Source organism: Cornus florida, unplaced genomic scaffold, assembly GCF_030987335.1.
Source record: "Cornus florida cultivar Cherokee Brave unplaced genomic scaffold, ASM3098733v1 CherokeeBrave_3.0.0_Hap2_Chr11, whole genome shotgun sequence".
In the NCBI taxonomy this organism is placed as follows: Eukaryota; Viridiplantae; Streptophyta; class Magnoliopsida; order Cornales; family Cornaceae; genus Cornus; species Cornus florida.
Genome location: NW_026775581.1, coordinates 91,561,231 through 91,578,571, shown reverse-complemented (window position 1 = coordinate 91,578,571; position 17,341 = coordinate 91,561,231). Strand labels below are relative to the sequence as shown.

Sequence of the window (17,341 nt, the reverse complement as noted above, 5' to 3'; positions counted from 1 at the left end):
CTTGACAGAGTAACCTCCAACTTTTTCAGAAATCCCATTGCCACTATTCTGGTTGGTGAGACTTGGAAAGACATTGTGGCACCAGTTGTCGTCTCATTTTCTTCCAGGGGACCCTGCCTTTTCGGCCTAGACATTCTCAAGGTGATCAATGGTTGCTATTGTTTCTAAATCTCTCTCTCTATGTTGCATTGATGATGAGAAGCCTGATCTCACTGCTCCTGGTGTGGACATACTTGCTGCCTAGTCTCCTGTGGCACCACCTTCCATCTACTATGCCGACACCAGGAGTGTCAAATACGTCATCTCCGGCACATCCATGTCCTGCCCTCATGTGTGATGTCTGTGTAAGTATATGTGTATTGTGTGATGTATATTGAGTAAAAGAAAAAGAGAAAATAAATTAAAATTTTGGTGGGACCCACCACCACACCCAAAAAGGGTTTGAGACCACAATTGGTGTCCATTTTTCTTCTCTCCCGCTGGCCCTTCCTTTTGTCTCTATTTCTTGATTTTTTTTTTTCTTTTTGAACTCAAACTTCATTCTTAGATTACTCCTCCACCTTTTGTCGGATTGAGGTGCCGTTTGAGGCAAAACGAAGCTCGTGTCAAGCTCTACACATCCATACAAGCAATTTTAGATTTTGCGCCCCTTTGGATTTCGAATCTTGAGACCCATTTTCTAGGGTTTTGGTACAATCTTGAGGTAGGGACATCTTAATCCACTCTCTTCTTGTTCCATTGTGAGTTATGCTCTTTTGTTGTGCTAGACATGCTAAATTTGAGAATTTATTTGCTTCAATGAGGTGTAAGTGATGTTTAAAAAAAATTCATGTCTTAGGGTTATGACTTGTCTATGTGAAAAACATGTATAGATGATGGCTTTGTGGTGTTTTTTGTGAATTATACCTCTTTTATGTGCTAACATGTTTTACTTGGGAATTAATTGTGTTAATGATTATTTTAATGTTGTCTAGAGAAATGTATGTTTATGCACATGTGATGTATTATGTGAAAAGTTTGCCTATGTGTTGAGTTTATGTCTATTATGTGTAAACTTGCTGAAAGTGATGTATGAGACCATGCTTAATTGTATTGTGCCAAAATTTCACATTGTTATGATATTGAGATTATATGTACATTCTTGGACATGTCATTGGGATGCATAAAATGGGAGAATTTGTCTTGAAATGAAAATGAGGAATTTTTGGGAGATAATAGTTTTTGTGAAATGGTTTTGATAAACCCGGTTGCTGCGGGGTTACCAACGGGCCGGAGGTTAATATAGCCTAGAGGGGACTAGGGAGTCGCCCTAGTGTGGTTGAGCTAGCTGGGCCCCATAATGACGCCGCGGGGTTACCAAGGGTCAGGGACACTAGCCAATCCTCCTCTCGTGTCGCGGCGGGGTTACCAAAGGGGGGGCTGTATTAACATTTGAAAGTGATGGTTTTGAGAATGAAAATAGGGAGTGTCATTGACATGCATTGCATTTCATTGCATTGCATTGCATTGTTTATAATTGGAATTGAATTGTATGTTGTATTTGATCCCCTACGTTGTATGATCCCTATCTCCTATTGGCCTATGCTTTGCTTGAATTCACAAGGACACAAGATTTGTGTCTTAAGTGTCACCTACTGAGCATATAACTCACCCTACTATTTATACAATTTTTTCAGGTCTTGGAAAAAAACCGGTGAACGACAACCCACCTTAAGCTTGAGCGATACTAGAAGCTCACTTCTGTGTCTTTTGTATATCTCCCATTATTTTTGCAAAGCACTAAAAGAGTGAAGGTGTATATGTATATTTTGTAAAACTTTGTCATGTAATGTAATTAAGGCATTTGATGATATTTTGGATGTGAATTTGATAACATGTAAACCTTATTGATGAATGGGGAGAGTAATACTAGTTTGAAGTATTATTGAGGTCATTTGATTGTGTATTATCATCTACTATTGCCGTGAATTCGGAATTTGAGCCGTGATAGGTTAAAAATGAATTTAAACAGGTTGTGATAGGCCTATTTTTAGGGGAGGTCATGCCGAATTTTTTTTGTTTAAAAAGTATTAGTTTTGAGTCGTTACAAATTTGGTATCAGAGCCAAGGTTCGAAAACCTTTAGGACGACGGGTAGAGGCCTACATAGAGTAGCATGGGATGTTGTTTGTATTGTTTACTTGACTACTTGCTACGTGATATCTTATTTAAATGAGCATGCTTAACTGCCTATGTGCTTACTGCTTACTTGTTTATGTTAAAATGTTTCTTGCATAGTCTTGCATGCTAAGTGTTGTACGGTATCAATTCTTGTTGAGTCGTCCACAGTCTTAGTGTCATGTTTCTGAATCGTTTTCTCGTTTTATAGCACGATGTCACGGCGTGAGGAACCTAGAGAAGTTGGCCCTAGACCAACAAGGGGTGATGTTGGTGAGAGCTCCAGCTCCAATCCGGAGGAGCTAAATGATGAGAACATGCTTCTTAGGAACTTGATTCCCCCAAGAGCTGTTCCCCCAAGAAGAGAGAATGTTGAAACACCCATACTCGTAGAAGTGGGTGAAGGTTCTGTGGCACTGGAGTTTAATCGATTGTTGCAAAATGCAGTGAGAGCAATTATTGTTGCTCAGCCGCAGTTGGTACCACAACCTACAGTTCGAGTTGAGGAGACTCCAGCTCAGAAGCGTCTCAAGATCATTAAGGGGTTTTCTCAGTTGATGCCGGTTATGTTTGAGGGCGGTGCAGACCCAATGGTAGCCGACAACTACATGGATCAAGTCGAAACTCAGTTGACCTCAATGGATGTGACAGAGGATCACTTGAAGATCATCCTAGCAACTTACAAGTTTGCTATGGATGCCAAGGTTTGGTGGAAGTCGATCACTAACCAGTACAAGATTAAAGAGATGAGTTAGGACAGGTTCAAGGAGCTGTTTTATGAGAAGTACTTCCCGCTTTCCAAAAGATGGGAGTTACAAGACCAGTTTCATAATCTGTGATACCCCTCGGATCCGAGACACGGGTTGATCAGGCCTAGGCCCAAACCCGAGGGAATATCAAATAATTAAAGTATTTTAAAGCGAACACAGATGACAAAATACAACAAAAGTGATGGAATAAAACTGAAAGTAACATTAATTATAAAATCCTCCATGTATAACTGAAAATTGAAAATCCAATCCTCCAAAACTTCAAGGTTACAACTTGGGAATCCACTGATGGACCCCTAACCAAAAGTTCAACTGAAACTGAAAACTGAAAATAGATAATGCTAGAAATATCGAGAGAAGTCCTACGTATCAGATGAAGGTGGGACTGTCCTCGACAAGCACGATCAAGCTCTAAGGCTGGAACCGTCCTGTACCTGAAAAGAATAATAAAGGAGTGGGTTAGACCCACGAGCAAGTTCGAATCTAACTGCAATCCATACAGTGACCCGATACGCAGATACACTGTAGACACTTCACAATATCTATCTAGTCCATACATATAAATATATCCACACTAAGGGACATTCACTAGTCTATAATAGGGGTCTCAACCTGAATAGAAGGCAACATGCAAATACGCACCCAAAGGTGGGCATGAGTACCTAGACCTAACAGGGTACACCTCAACCTATTATAACCAGCTACGCATCCACTGCATATACGCACCCTAACCAACGAGTCTGAGACTCAAGCTCAACTCGTGGTACCATAACCATATATATAAAGTCCGTCCAAATCTAGGGTAAGCAGTTCAACTATTTATTAAACTGACCTATAATAAACCAACTAGTTAGTCACTCCACTTATTCAGTTGATATGACTTAACTACCATCCGTTAATCCAGGAAGTCATCCAACTTGGTTACAGCTGATCTGACTTAGCCACAATTAGGATTCGATATCTTTCAATCCATTCCATTAATCCATTAGGTTAGGTTTATGCGTTTTGAGCTAAACCGTCCCTAGTATGTCACTGTCCCATACCGGTACATACCATCCTCCATATCCATGTAAATTACAACATATATAATAGTTCAATAATTTACAGACCAAAAATTACCATCCAAACAATTGCAGAAAACTATTTAAAGCTTCAGTAATTTAAATCCAAGCATTTAACCATATAGTTGCAGTAAACAATTTAATAATTCAGCAACTAGCCTCCTAAGCATGCATAGATCAAAATTAATAATTAAATGACCTTATCATGCACTTGAATGCATTCTAAAACAAGTTTTATAAACACATTATGGTCCATCAAATTGCTGAGTTTTAATTCAACAATTTATTCAACTTCCATTTGTTAAGTGCCTTAATTTTTACACTGTTTGTCTCGACAACTTAGAATTAAACTTTACTCAATTTAGGGTCTTAATAACACTCAAAATTCATTCCTTGATCCCTCTGTAGAGTTCCAAATTCATTCAAACAGTCTCCATGCTCCAATAGTGAACATAGTATGTAGAAAATTAAAAAAATCGTAAAATAAATTAAAAATACCAAGGGAGCCTGCTCAAGAATTTGGAGCAGGCTCTTTTCCAGCCTAGAGCCGGCTCTAGGACTCCCTAGAGCCGGCTCCACTTTGTTGTGGGAGCCGGCTTCCACTTCCATAGAGCCGGCTCTCACTTCCTCTGAGAGCCTTCGTCCCCGGTGCTTCGTTTCAATCCGTCCGCTCCTTCTCTGATCAAATCCAACCACTCTGTTGGTCTCTAAAACTAATCTTAGGACTCGTAATTTAGTCTAGAAGCATTCCCCAAGATTGTTTACAATAGTTTTGCAAACAATTACAGAGTTTAATCAAGCCATTTAAACTAGCATAGTTGCAGGACAATACTGAAACTAAATTGCGACATCAATTTTATCCCAACCCTTCTGTTCTTCCTCCAATTTTAAATTTGAAGTCTTAAATTACATCTAGTATCCAATCAGACCTCGGTTGATTTCAGTAAGATTCAAAATAAAAATTAAAACAATGGGACGTTATGCCAAAACAGAGTCAAGAAAACATACGCGCTATAATTATTTTGTAAATAAATTTTGCACAGATAAAACGATCAAGCAAATCATATATCAAACATGCATGGTTCAGTTTAAGGCCAATTAATCTCCTAGAGACTGTCTAGGAGCACAGAACACAAGCCAAAGGGAAGGAGAAAGATAAGAACTTGCCTGTATAGTTTTATAAACAGAACCTTGACGCCGTTGTTCTAAGCTTTCCGGCAACCACTGACTACCTTCTAGCCTCCTCTGGTTCTGATCTAATCCACCAAACACCTCCCTTGGTCCTCTCTGTTATTCTCCTTGACAGATCGTTACGACGCTCTGTTCTCTCAACTTCTCTCTTTACTGTATACGGGAATATGGTGAATAGGGTTTTAGAAACCTTCGGCAGACGTATACCCATATATTTATAGAGTTATACCCAAACCCTACATTAATTAGAGCCCTAACTAAATCCTAACCGGCCCATAGAACTTAATTAAATCCTGTGTCGGCTAAAGAAACTAAACCCTCAATTTTGAAAAATCGTTAATTAAAATACTTCCTAAATTACTTCCTAAATTAAAACCTTTAATAATCAATTAAATAAATAGAATGCAATTTAAACAAAGAAATAGATACTAATTAAATACACGTCACACAGGTAAACAATTAAATAAAATAATTAAACCAAATAATCATGCAAAAATACAATAAAAATAATAAATAAATGCCGAGACTATCCTTTTAAAATTAGGGGTATTACATTCTTCTCCCCTAACAAAAGGAATTCCGTCCTCGGAATTCGCCCTTACCTTCTTCCAATATTTCAGAAAACTGCGAGCGAATGATATCCTCCCGTTCCCAAGTGGACTCGGCCTCATTGTGATGGCTCCACTGCACACGAACCAAAGGGATAACCTTATTGCGAAGGCTTTGATCCCGACGGTCAACAATACGACATGGTGGCTCCAAATAAGTTGCATCCGGCTGCAACTCAATCTCCCCAACATCGATATATTGATACCGATCCTCATCACGCAGAAATTTCTGCAACATGGAAACATGGAACACATTATGGACGCGATCCAAATTATCCGGAAGTGCCAACCGATAAGCGACAGCTCCAACTCGTTCCGTAATCATGAATGGACCGACAAACCGCGGGGACAACTTCCCTTTCTTCCCAAAGTGCATAACACCCTTCATAGGAGATACTTTGAGAAGAACCTGATCCCCAACCCAAAACTCCAAAGCACGAGTGCGACGATCAGCATAGCTCTTCTGCCTACTTTGGGCAGTACGCATGCGATCTCGAATAAGAGCAATCTTTTCAGAAGTATCCTTGATGAACTCAGGACCTAAGAATCGATTCTCTCCAACCTCCATCCAACAAACAGGTGATCGACACGGGCGACCGTATAACGCCTCAAAAGGTGCCATCCCAATAGTCTTCTGGAAACTATTGTTATAAGCAAACTCCACAAGTGGCAAATATTCCTCCCAGTGGCCCTTGAAATCCAGGACATACGACCGAAGCATATCTTCCATAATCTGATTCACCCTCTCAGTCTGTCCGTCAGTCTGAGGATGATAAGCAGTACTAAGGTGTAACTCCGTACCTAAAGCCTGCTGAAAACTCTTCTAAAATCCAGATACAAAGCTTGAATCCCTGTCCGATATAATAGACAATGGAATGCCATGTAGCTTCACAATCTCTTAAATGTAAAGCCTCGCCAACTGCTCCGAAGTGTAGTCAGTGCAAATAGGCAAGAAATGAGCTGACTTGGTCAACCTATCCATAATGACCCATATGGAATTATGCCCCTTGAAAGAATTTGGCAACCCTTCCACAAAATCCATAGATATGCTCTCCCATTTCCACTCCGGAATTGGTAGTGACTGTAGAGCTCCTGGCGGCTTCTGATGATCAATCTTAACCATCTGACAAGTACTACACTGAGAAACAAAAAGAGCAATGTCCCTCTTCATACCTGCCCACCAAAACTGCCGTTTCATATCCTGATACATCTTATCGCCTCCTGGATGAACAGAGAACTCAGAGTGGTGAGTCTCAGTCATCACATCCTTCCTCAAATTATCAGCAGAAGGTACCACTAACCGTCCCTTGTACCTTAAACCTCCATCAGCCCCAACATAGTAGAATGGAACCTCTCCGGAAGCTATCTCTGCGACCTTGTCGACACACTGCTGATCGGTGAGTTATGCTTGTAAAACCTTGCGAATGATGGAAGGTGTAACCACTATGCAAGCCATAAAAGCGTCTGACAACTCATCTACATTCTTCAAAGCATTCCACTCAATAGCGAATAGAGCAGAAAGACTACCAACAGGTCGGCGACTGAGTGCATCCGCCACCACATTCGCTTTCCCCGGATGTTACTGTATAGAAAAATGATAGTCTTTTACAAACTCTAACCACCTGCGCTGTCTTATATTCAGCTCCCGCTGAGTGAACAAGTACTGCAGACTCTTGTGATCACTGAATAATCTGAAGGACTCACCCAACAGATAATGCCTCCAAATACGCAAGGCAAAAACCACTGCTGCCAACTCCAAATCATGTGTTGGATAATTAAGCTCATGAGGCTTAAGTTTCCGAGATCCATAAGAAATCGGTCGCTCCTCCTGCATCAATACACATCTAAGACCCTGCAATGAAGCATCCGTGTAAACAAGATACTCTATCCCGCTCTGCGGAGTAGCCAGAACCGGTGCAGAAGTCAGCTTCCTTTTCAGCTCATCAAAAGCTCGCTGACAGTGTTCATCCCACACGAACTGTACACTCTTCTTGGTCAGATGAGTGAGTGGTCCTGCTATCTTAGAGAACCCTGGATGAATCTCCTGTAATATCCGGCCAGACCGAGAAAACTCCGAATCTCTGTAGGTGACGTAGGCTGTCCCCACTCAACCACCGCTGAAACCTTGGCCGGATCCACTGCTATCCCCTTTTCTGACAGCACGTGACCCAGAAATTTCACCTCCCGCTGCCAAAATTCACACTTCTCGAACTTGGCATATAACTGGTGTTCACGAAGCGTCTGCAAGACTATGCAAAGATGTCTAGCATGATCATCCTTCGACCGAGAATAGATTAAGATGTCATCAATAAAGACAATAACAAACTGATCCAAATAAGCCCGGAAGACTCTATGCATTAAGTCCATGAACACTGCAGGTGCATTAGTCGTCCCAAACGGCATAACACGAAACTCATAAGAACCATATCTCGTGAGAAACGCTGTCTTAGGAACATCCTGCTCCCTAACCCTCAGCTGATGATACCCAGAACGCAGATCAATCTTGGAGAAGTATGTGGCTCCCCTTAACTGATCAAACAAGTCATCAATCCTGGGCAAAGGATACTTGTTACGAATCGTAACCTTGTTCAACTCCCTGTAATCTATACACAGACGAAGCGAACCATCCTTCTTCTTCACAAACAGAACCGGTGCTCCCCAAGGTGATGTACTCCTATGAATAAAACCCTGGCTGAGTAACTGCTGAATCTGATCCCTCAGCTCTCTCATCTCTACCGGTGCCATCCTATAGGGTGCCCTAACAATAGGCGCAGTGCCTGGAGCTAAGTCTATCACAAAATCAATCTCGCGACTAGGTGGCAACCCTGGAATCTCCTGAAATACATCCGGAAAATCCTGTACAATTGGTATGTTATCCAATGATACAGTAATCCCCTCATCCTTTTCCTCCTCCACATGGAACAAATAGGTGCTACCGCCTCCTTTAGAGCGTGGCATAGCTACTACATACATATCCTGACCAGGTATGGTAAAAGTAATAGATCTATCAAAACAATCAACTTGGGCATGGTAGTGAGACAACCAATCCATCCCAAGTATCACATCATAAGTGTGCATGTCCAGGATCAGTAGATTGGCTAGAAACCTGAGTCTGCCAATATCTAGTGTCACAGGCCTATCACTCTCATGTATAATAGCTGTATCACCCAATGGTGTAGAAATACCCTGAGGTCTAGTGCATACCCTCGTCCTCATCCCAGATAAAGCAACAAAAGTCCTAGCTACAAATGAGTGTGTAGCACCCGTATCAAATAAAACACGTCCATGTAACCCATGAATAGAAAACTTACCCTCAATAGTCTGAGGTGCCTGAACATCCTGTTGCTTGGGGTTATACACCCTGCCATAATGCAACTGCTGTGGTGCCTGTCCCTGAGTCTGCGGCGGTGCCGGTAAAGCCAGATGTGTCTGTCCCTGAATCCGTGGAACCTGTGGAGCTGGTAGAGGCACTGACGCCCTCTGTCCCTGCTGCACATACTGTCCCTGTCCCTGTCCTGCTTTAGGATACTGCCTGGTGGTATGACCATACTCTCCACAAGTATAACAACTACCCTGGAAAGTACCAAATGGTCTCCTCTGTCGGTTAGCCTGTGGCTGACCCTGTCCTGCCTGTGGTCCTCCATTCTGTTGCCTCTGAATAGGTGCCCCATTCCGATGAGCATCTGAACCACCCTTGTGCTTCTTCCAAGGCTGTTGCCCTTGGAACTTGCCTTTGTCATTCTGCCGGTGACCATTGCCATTCCCCTTTTCAGCTGACTGATTAGCAGAGTCTTTATCACCCCGTTTCTCACCACGAGCCTGTCTGATGTCCACAGTCAACTGATACTATTGTAGAGCGGCGTCTACCACCTGAGCATAGGTAGTATAGGCTGGACTACCTGTAATAGCTCTCTTGATAGACCACATCAGTCCCTTGACGAAACTGTTACGCTTCTTCTCCTCTGTATCCACCTCCTCCGGTGCAAAGAGAAACAAGCGTGTGAACTGCTGCTCATACTCCGCCACTATCATGTTTCCCTACTGCAGACTTAGAAACTCGGTCTTCATAGCTGCCCTGACTGCATAGGGAAAATATTTCTCATCAAAGCGAACACTGAACTCATCATAAGACAATGTCATCCTCTCCTCTGGGGTGGTAACTGACTCCCACCACTGTAGTGCATCCCCAACTAGCTTGAAAGTAGCAAGCATCTGCTTTTGAACCTCCGTGCACTGAACCAAACGAAGATGACGCTCAATGTCTTGTTTCCATTGGTGAGCTGCTCTCGCATCGGTGGAGCCTGAGAACACAGGTGGACTCCCCTTTGTGAAAGAGCTCCTTCCCTTTCCCCAAGAATCCGTCTGAACCACTGGTGCTGGTACAGGTGCCTGCTGAACCTGTGGTTGGTTCCGGAGTGCAGCTGTTACCCCAGCCTCTATAGCCCGAGCAACAAGGTCATTGAGGTGTGGAGGAATCTCTGAATCTCTGTCCCGACCCTGAGTCTGTTGAACTTCCTCCTGCTCCTCCTGAAACCCTGGCATTTGCTGCTCTTCTTCCATTTGTCGACGTTGTAGACGTTCCTGCTGTCTACGTGCCGCTCTCCTCTGTCGACTGTTCATGTTCTGTCCTCTTCCATTGTTAACCATGCTGTTAACATAGAAAGACAGACATCAGTACGAGTTTAAACGAACCGTAAAAGAATTCAACGAATCCTAAACATAAGCTCTATATAAAAAAAATGCTACGCAGAAGTCTTAATACGAAACGTCCTAGAGACACTTGAACCTGGAGTGCTCTGATACCAACTGTGATACCCCTCGGATCCGAGACACGGGTTGATCAGGCCCAGGCCCAAACTTGAGGGAATATCAAACAATTAAAGTATTTTAAAGCGAACACAGATGACAAAATACAACAAAAGTGATGGAATAAAACTGAAAGTAACATTAATTATAAAATCCTCCATGTATAACTGAAAATTGAAAATCCAATCCTCCAAAACTTTAAGGTTACAACTTGGGAATCCACTGATGGACCCCTAACCAAAAGTTCAACTGAAACTGAAAACTGAAAATAGATAATGCTAGAAATATCGAGAGAAGTCCTACGTATCAGATGAAGGTGGGACTGTCCTCGACAAGCACGATCAAGCTCTAAGGCTGGAACCGTCCTATACCTGAAAAGAATAATAAAGGAGTGGGTCAGACCCACGAGCAAGTTCTAATCTAACTGCAATCCATACAGTGACCCGATACGCAGATACACCATAGACACCTCACAATATCTATCTAGTCCATACATATAAATATATCCACACTAAGGGACATTCACTAGTCTATAATAGGGGTCTCAACCTGAATAGAAGGCAACATGCGAATACGCACCCAAAGGTGGGCATGAGTACCTAGACCTAACAGGGTACACCTCAACCTATTATAACCAGCTACGCATCCACTGCATATACGCACCCTAACCAACGAGTCTGAGACTCAAGCTCAACTCGTGGTACCATAACCATATATATAAAGTCCGTCCAAATCTAGGGTAAGCAGTTCAACTATTTATTAAACTGACCTACAATAAACCAACTAGTTAGTCACTCCACTTATTCAGTTGATATGACTTAACTACCATCCGTTAATCCAGGAAGTCATCCAACTTGGTTACAGCTGATCTGACTTAGCCACAATTAGGATTCGATATCTTTCAATCCATTCCATTAATCCATTAGGTTAGGTTTATGCGTTTTGAGCTAAACCGTCCCTAGTAAGTCACCGTCCCATACCGGTACATACCATCCTCCATATCCATGTAAATTACAACATATATAACAGTTCAATAATTTACAAACCAAAAACTACCATCCAAACAATTGCAGAAAACTATTTAAAGCTTCAGTAATTTAAATCCAAGCATTTAACCATATAGTTGCAGTAAACAATTTAATAATTCAGCAACTAGCCTCCTAAGCATGCATAGATCAAAATTAATAATTAAATGACCTTATCATGCACTTGAATGCATTCTAAAACAAGTTTTATAAACACATTATGTTCCATCAAATTGCTGAGTTTTAATTCAACAATTTATTCAACTTTCATTTGTTAAGTGCCTTAATTTTTACACTGTTTGTCCCGACAACTTAGAATTAAACTTTACTCAATTTAGGGTCTTAATAACACTCAAAATTCATTCCTTGATCCCTCTGTAAAGTTCCAAATTCATTCAAACAGTCTCCATGCTCCAACAGTGAACATAGTATGTAGAAAATTAAAAAAATCGTAAAATAAATTAAAAATACCAAGGGAGCCTGCTCCAGAATTTGGAGCAGGCTCTTTTCCAGCCTAGAGCCAGCTCTAGGACTCCCTAGAGCCGGCTCCACTTTGTTGTGGGAGCCGGCTCCCACTTCCATGGAGCCGACTCTCACTTCCTCTGAGGGCCTTCGTCCCTGGTGCTTCGTTTCAGTCCGTCCGCTCCTTCTCTGATCAAATCCAACCACTCTGTTGGTCTCTAAAACTAATCTTAGGACTCGTAATTTAGTCTAGAAGCATTCCCCAAGATTGTTTACAATAGTTTTGCAAACAATTACAGAGTTTAATCAAGCCATTTAAACTAGCATAGTTGCAGGACAATACTGAAACTAAATTGCGACATCAGTTTTATCCCAACCCCTCTGTTCTTCCTCCAATTTTAAATTTGAAGTCTTAAATTACATCTAGTATCCAATCAGACCTCGGTTGATTTCAGTAAGATTCAAAATAAAAATTAAAACAGTGGGACGTTATGCCAAAACAGAGTCAAGAAAACATACGCGCTATAATTATTTTGTAAATAAATTTTGCACAGATAAAACGATCAAGCAAATCATATATCAAACATGCATGGTTCAGTTTAAGGCCAATTAATCTCCTAGAGACTGCCTAGGTGCACAGAACATAAGCCAAAGGGAAGGAGAAAGAGAAGAACTTGCCTGTACAGTTTTATAAACAGAACCTTGACGCCGTTGTTCTAAGCTTTCCGGCAACCACTGACTACCTTCTAGCCTCCTTTGGTTCTGATCTAATCCACCAAACACCTCCTTTGGTCCTCTCTGTTATTCTCCTTGACAGACCGTTACGACGCTCTGTTCTCTCAACTTCTCTCTTTACTGTATACGGGAATATGGTGAATAGGGTTTTAGAAACCCTCGGCAGACGTATACCCATATATTTATAGAGTTATACCCAAACCCTACATTAATTAGAGCCCTAACTAAATCCTAACCGGCCCATAGAACTTAATTAAATCCTGTGTCGGCTAAAGAAACTAAACCCTCAATTTTGAAAAATCGTTAATTAAAATACTTCCTAAATTACTTCCTAAATTAAAACCTTTAATAATCAATTAAATAAATAGAATGCAATTTAAACAAAGAAATAGATACCAATTAAATACACGTCACACAGGTAAACAATTAAATAAAATAATTAAACCAAATAATCATGTAAAAATACAATAAAAATAATAAATAAATGCCGAGACTATCCTTTTAAAATTAGGGGTATTACATAATCTTATTCAAGGGAGCATGTCAGTGGCGGAATACGAGAATAAGTTCACCTCACTCTCCCGTTTTGCTCCAGAAGTGGTGAGAGATGAAGCTAACAAGACTCGGAAGTTTGTCTCGGGTCTTAATGATCGAATAAGGCCGTTGATCACGGCACAGTTTATTAAGGTTTACTCTGAAGCAGTGGAAAGGGCTTTGATGCTGGAGGCTGATAATAGAGAGAATGATGCAAGAAGAGAGCAATTGAAGCAAAAGAGGGGTGCAGGGCCATCCTCAGAGGGATCTTCTTGGAAAAGGAATAGGGGCAGTCCATCTCAGTTTCAGGGGCAACAGTCTACAAGATCTGTTCCTACCACTCCTATGCCAGCTGGATCTAACAGAGGTGCAGTTGTTTGTTATCAGTGTCAGTAGCCCGGACATTACAAGTCCAGTTGTCCGATGAGATCGTCTTCAGTTTCGTTAGCTCCGAAGGCTTGTTATGGGTGTGGCCAGCAGGGTCACTTGATTCGTGATTGTCCGAGTCAAAGAGCAGGCACCATTAGTGGTAGAGGGTCACAGCAGAGGCCGTCACAATCGGCTACAGTTCAGTCAGGTTTCAGACCACCACCACCACAGCCTATTATGTCTTCACAGGGTTCACGATCAGTTAGGAGGGATACTCCTACTATGTCAGTGCAGCAGTCAGGTGTTCAGGTTGGTAGTCCTCAGGCACAGGTACCACAGGGGCGTGTTTTTGCACTGGCACAGACCGATGCATCTTCTGGACCGTCAGTTCTTCGAGGTATATTTCCAGTGTTTGGTTGTTGGGCCTGTGTTTTGTTTGACTCTGGTGCATCTCATTCTTTCATTTCATCATCATTTGCACTTGCATCGGGGTTAGAAGTTAGTTTCTTGGAACGGGCGTTGAGTGTTGATACGCCAGTTGGGGTTTCAGTGTCTTTGAGCCGAATTGTGCGGGAGTGTCCCATTGTGATAGTCGGGCGGACTTTCGTGTTTGACCTTATCCTCCTGGAGATGACTAGCTTTGATGTCATTCTCGGGATGGATTGGTTGGCTTCATTTCATGCCACGATCGACAGTTACAGAGGAAGAGTTACAGTTTGCACTCCCGAGGGAGACTGTTTCTTTTTCGTGGGAGATCGGAGTGGTTCCCACATTTCATCGTTTCATGGAGTTCGTGGATGGAGTCGTGGTGATTACTTCTTGGCTAGTCTTATAGCCGAAGAGGATGATGTTGTGGAAAAAGAGTATCCTGCAGTTGTTCGGGATTTTTTGGATGTGTTTCCAGAGGATTTGACAAAGTTGCCTCCACATCGAAAAGTGGAGTTCTCTATTGAATTGATGCCAGGTACCGCGCCGATTTTTATGGCACCGTATCGTATGGCACCAGTTGAATTGGAAGAATTAAAGAGGCAACTTGATGATTTGAGGATGAAAGGTTTCATCCGACCGAGTGTGTCACCGTGGGGCGCACCGGTCTTGTTTGCTAAGAAGAAAGATGGTTTGTTGAGGTTGTGCATTGATTATCGGAAGTTGAATCATGCCACCATCAAGAACAAGTATCCTTTGCCAAGGATAGATGATTTATTTGATCAGTTGAGGGGAGCCAGTTGTTTCTCGAAGATTGACTTGAGGTCTGGCTATTATCAGTTGCGGGTTAGGGATGAGGATATCCCGAAGACAGCATTTCGTACCCAGTATGGACACTATGAGTTCCTTGTTATGCCTTTTGGCTTGACTAATGCGCCAGCGGCATTCATGGACTTAATGAACCGCGTCTTTCATGATTACTTGGACCAGTTTGTGGTAGTTTTCGTGGATGACATTCTTGTGTACTCACGGACTCGGGAAGATCACGAGGTCCATTTGAGTATTGTTTTACAGATTTTGCGGGAGCACCGATTGTATGCCAAATACGAGAAATGTGAGTTTTGGCTACAGGAGGTGAAGTTTTTGGGGCATGTTGTTTCAGAAGGTGGAGTATCAGTTAATCCATCAAAGGTTGAAGCAGTTTTGACTTGGGAGCGACCCAAGAATGTGTTTGAGATCCGCAGTTTCCTTGGTTTAGCGGGTTACTATCGGAGATTTGTGAAGGATTTCTCCCGTTTGGCAGCTCCTATGACCCGTTTGACCCGGAAAGGGGTCAAGTTTGTCTGGAATGAGGCCTGTGATTCATCTTTTCAGGAGTTGAAGACGAGATTGACTACAGCTCCAGTGTTGGTGATACCTGAGCGTGGCTTGGGTTATGTGATCTATTGTGATGCTTCACGTGACGGGTTGGGATGTGTGTTGATGCAGGATGGTATTCACGAGTACAACTACCCTACTCATGACCTGGAGTTAGCGGCAGTTGTATTTGCCTTGAAGTGTTGGAGACATTACTTGTATGGTGAGAGATTCGAGGTATTTTCAGATCACAAAAGTCTCAAGTACCTTTTTTCCCAAAAGGACTTGAACAACAGACAGAGACGATGGGTTGAGTACTTGGAAGATTACAACTTTGATTTGCAGTATCATCCGGGCAAGGCAAATGTTGTAGCTGATGCCTTAAGCCGGAAATCTCGTGGAACTTTGGCCAGTTTAGCTATTTGGAAGTGGAAGATGCTTGAAAACCTGGCAGAGATGGGATTACAGTGTTTTGATGACGATGTTGACAGTGAGCCAGCATTCTTGTTCAGTCTTGTGACTCAGCCTACTCTTGTTGTACGAGTGATTGAGTCACAGAGACAGGACCCGGACTTAGATGCCATCCACGCTTTGATCTCTAGTGGTGAGACAGTGAAAGATTGGGCCTTGCATGCAGATGGGGGTCTACGGTTCAAGGGTTTGTTGGTGGTTCCCACAGTATGTCGTGAGGATGTCCTATGGGAGTTTCACACTTCCCATTTTGCAGTTCATCCAGGTGGTACTAAAATGTATTACAATTTGAGACGTCAGTATTGGTGGAGCGGGATGAAGAATGATGTTGCACAGTTTGTGGCTAGATGCCTTACTTGTCAGCAAGTGAAGGCCGAGCATCAGAGGCCAGCAGGTTTGTTGCAACCATTACCTGTAGCGCAATGGAAATGGGAGCATATTGCTATGGATTTTGTGACAGGTTTTCCAAGGTCAAGGAGGGGCAATGAGGCCGTATAGGTCATCATTGACAGATTGACCAAGACAGCTCACTTTTTGCCTATTAAGGCAACAGATGATGCAGAGAAGCTTGGTGTTCTTTATGTGAAGGAGATTGTAAGGTTACACGGAGTTCCTGTAACCATTGTGTCAGATAGGGATGCCAAGTTCACTTCGAAGTTCTGGGAAGGACTTCAAGCAGCGTTTGGTTCAGCGTTGCATCTTAGTACGGCATTCTATCCACAGACAGACAGTCAGTCGGAGCGTACTATCCAGATTTTGGAGGATATGCTTCGGGCATGTGTACTTGATTTAAGAGGTAGTTGGTAGGATCACCTTCCACTTATTGAGTTTGCCTACAACAACAGTTATCAGGCGAGTATCCAGATGGCTCCATTTGAGGCGTTGTATGGTAGACCTTGTAGGTTTCCTGTTTGTTGGACTGAGGTAGGTGAGACAGCCGCCTTAGGACCCGACATTGTACTCGAGACTACTGAGAAGATTAAGTTGATAAGACAGAGGTTACTTACATCTTAGAGCCGACAGAAGAGCTATGCGGATAAGCGGAGACGATCGTTATCCTTTGAGGTGGGCCACCACGTTTTTCTACGGGTTTCTCCATGGAAGGGATTGATGAGATTTGGGAAGAGTGGCAAGTTATCGCCACGATTTATTGGACCATTCGAGATTTTGGATCGGGTAGGAGAGGTTGCCTACAGACTTGCTTTACCACCACAGATGGACAGAGTTCACAATGTCTTTCATGTATCGATGTTACGAAAGTACGAGCCGGATCCATCTCACATTTTGAGTTGGGTTGATGTGGATATTGATGAGGATGTTTCCTACGAAGAAAGACCAGTTCAGATCCTTGACACTCAGCAGAGGGTGTTG

The 17,341-nt window shown here is 42.5% G+C and overlaps 1 long non-coding RNA gene across 1 annotated transcript; it reads left to right on the top strand.

The window, feature by feature from the left end:
- Window positions 1–297: 297 nt before the first annotated feature.
- On the top strand, window positions 298–1,933 carry LOC132282857 (uncharacterized). Its single transcript, XR_009471905.1, has 2 exons — window positions 298–703; window positions 1,677–1,933. It is a non-coding gene; the product is annotated as an uncharacterized LOC132282857 (long non-coding RNA).
- Window positions 1,934–17,341: the final 15,408 nt, after the last annotated feature.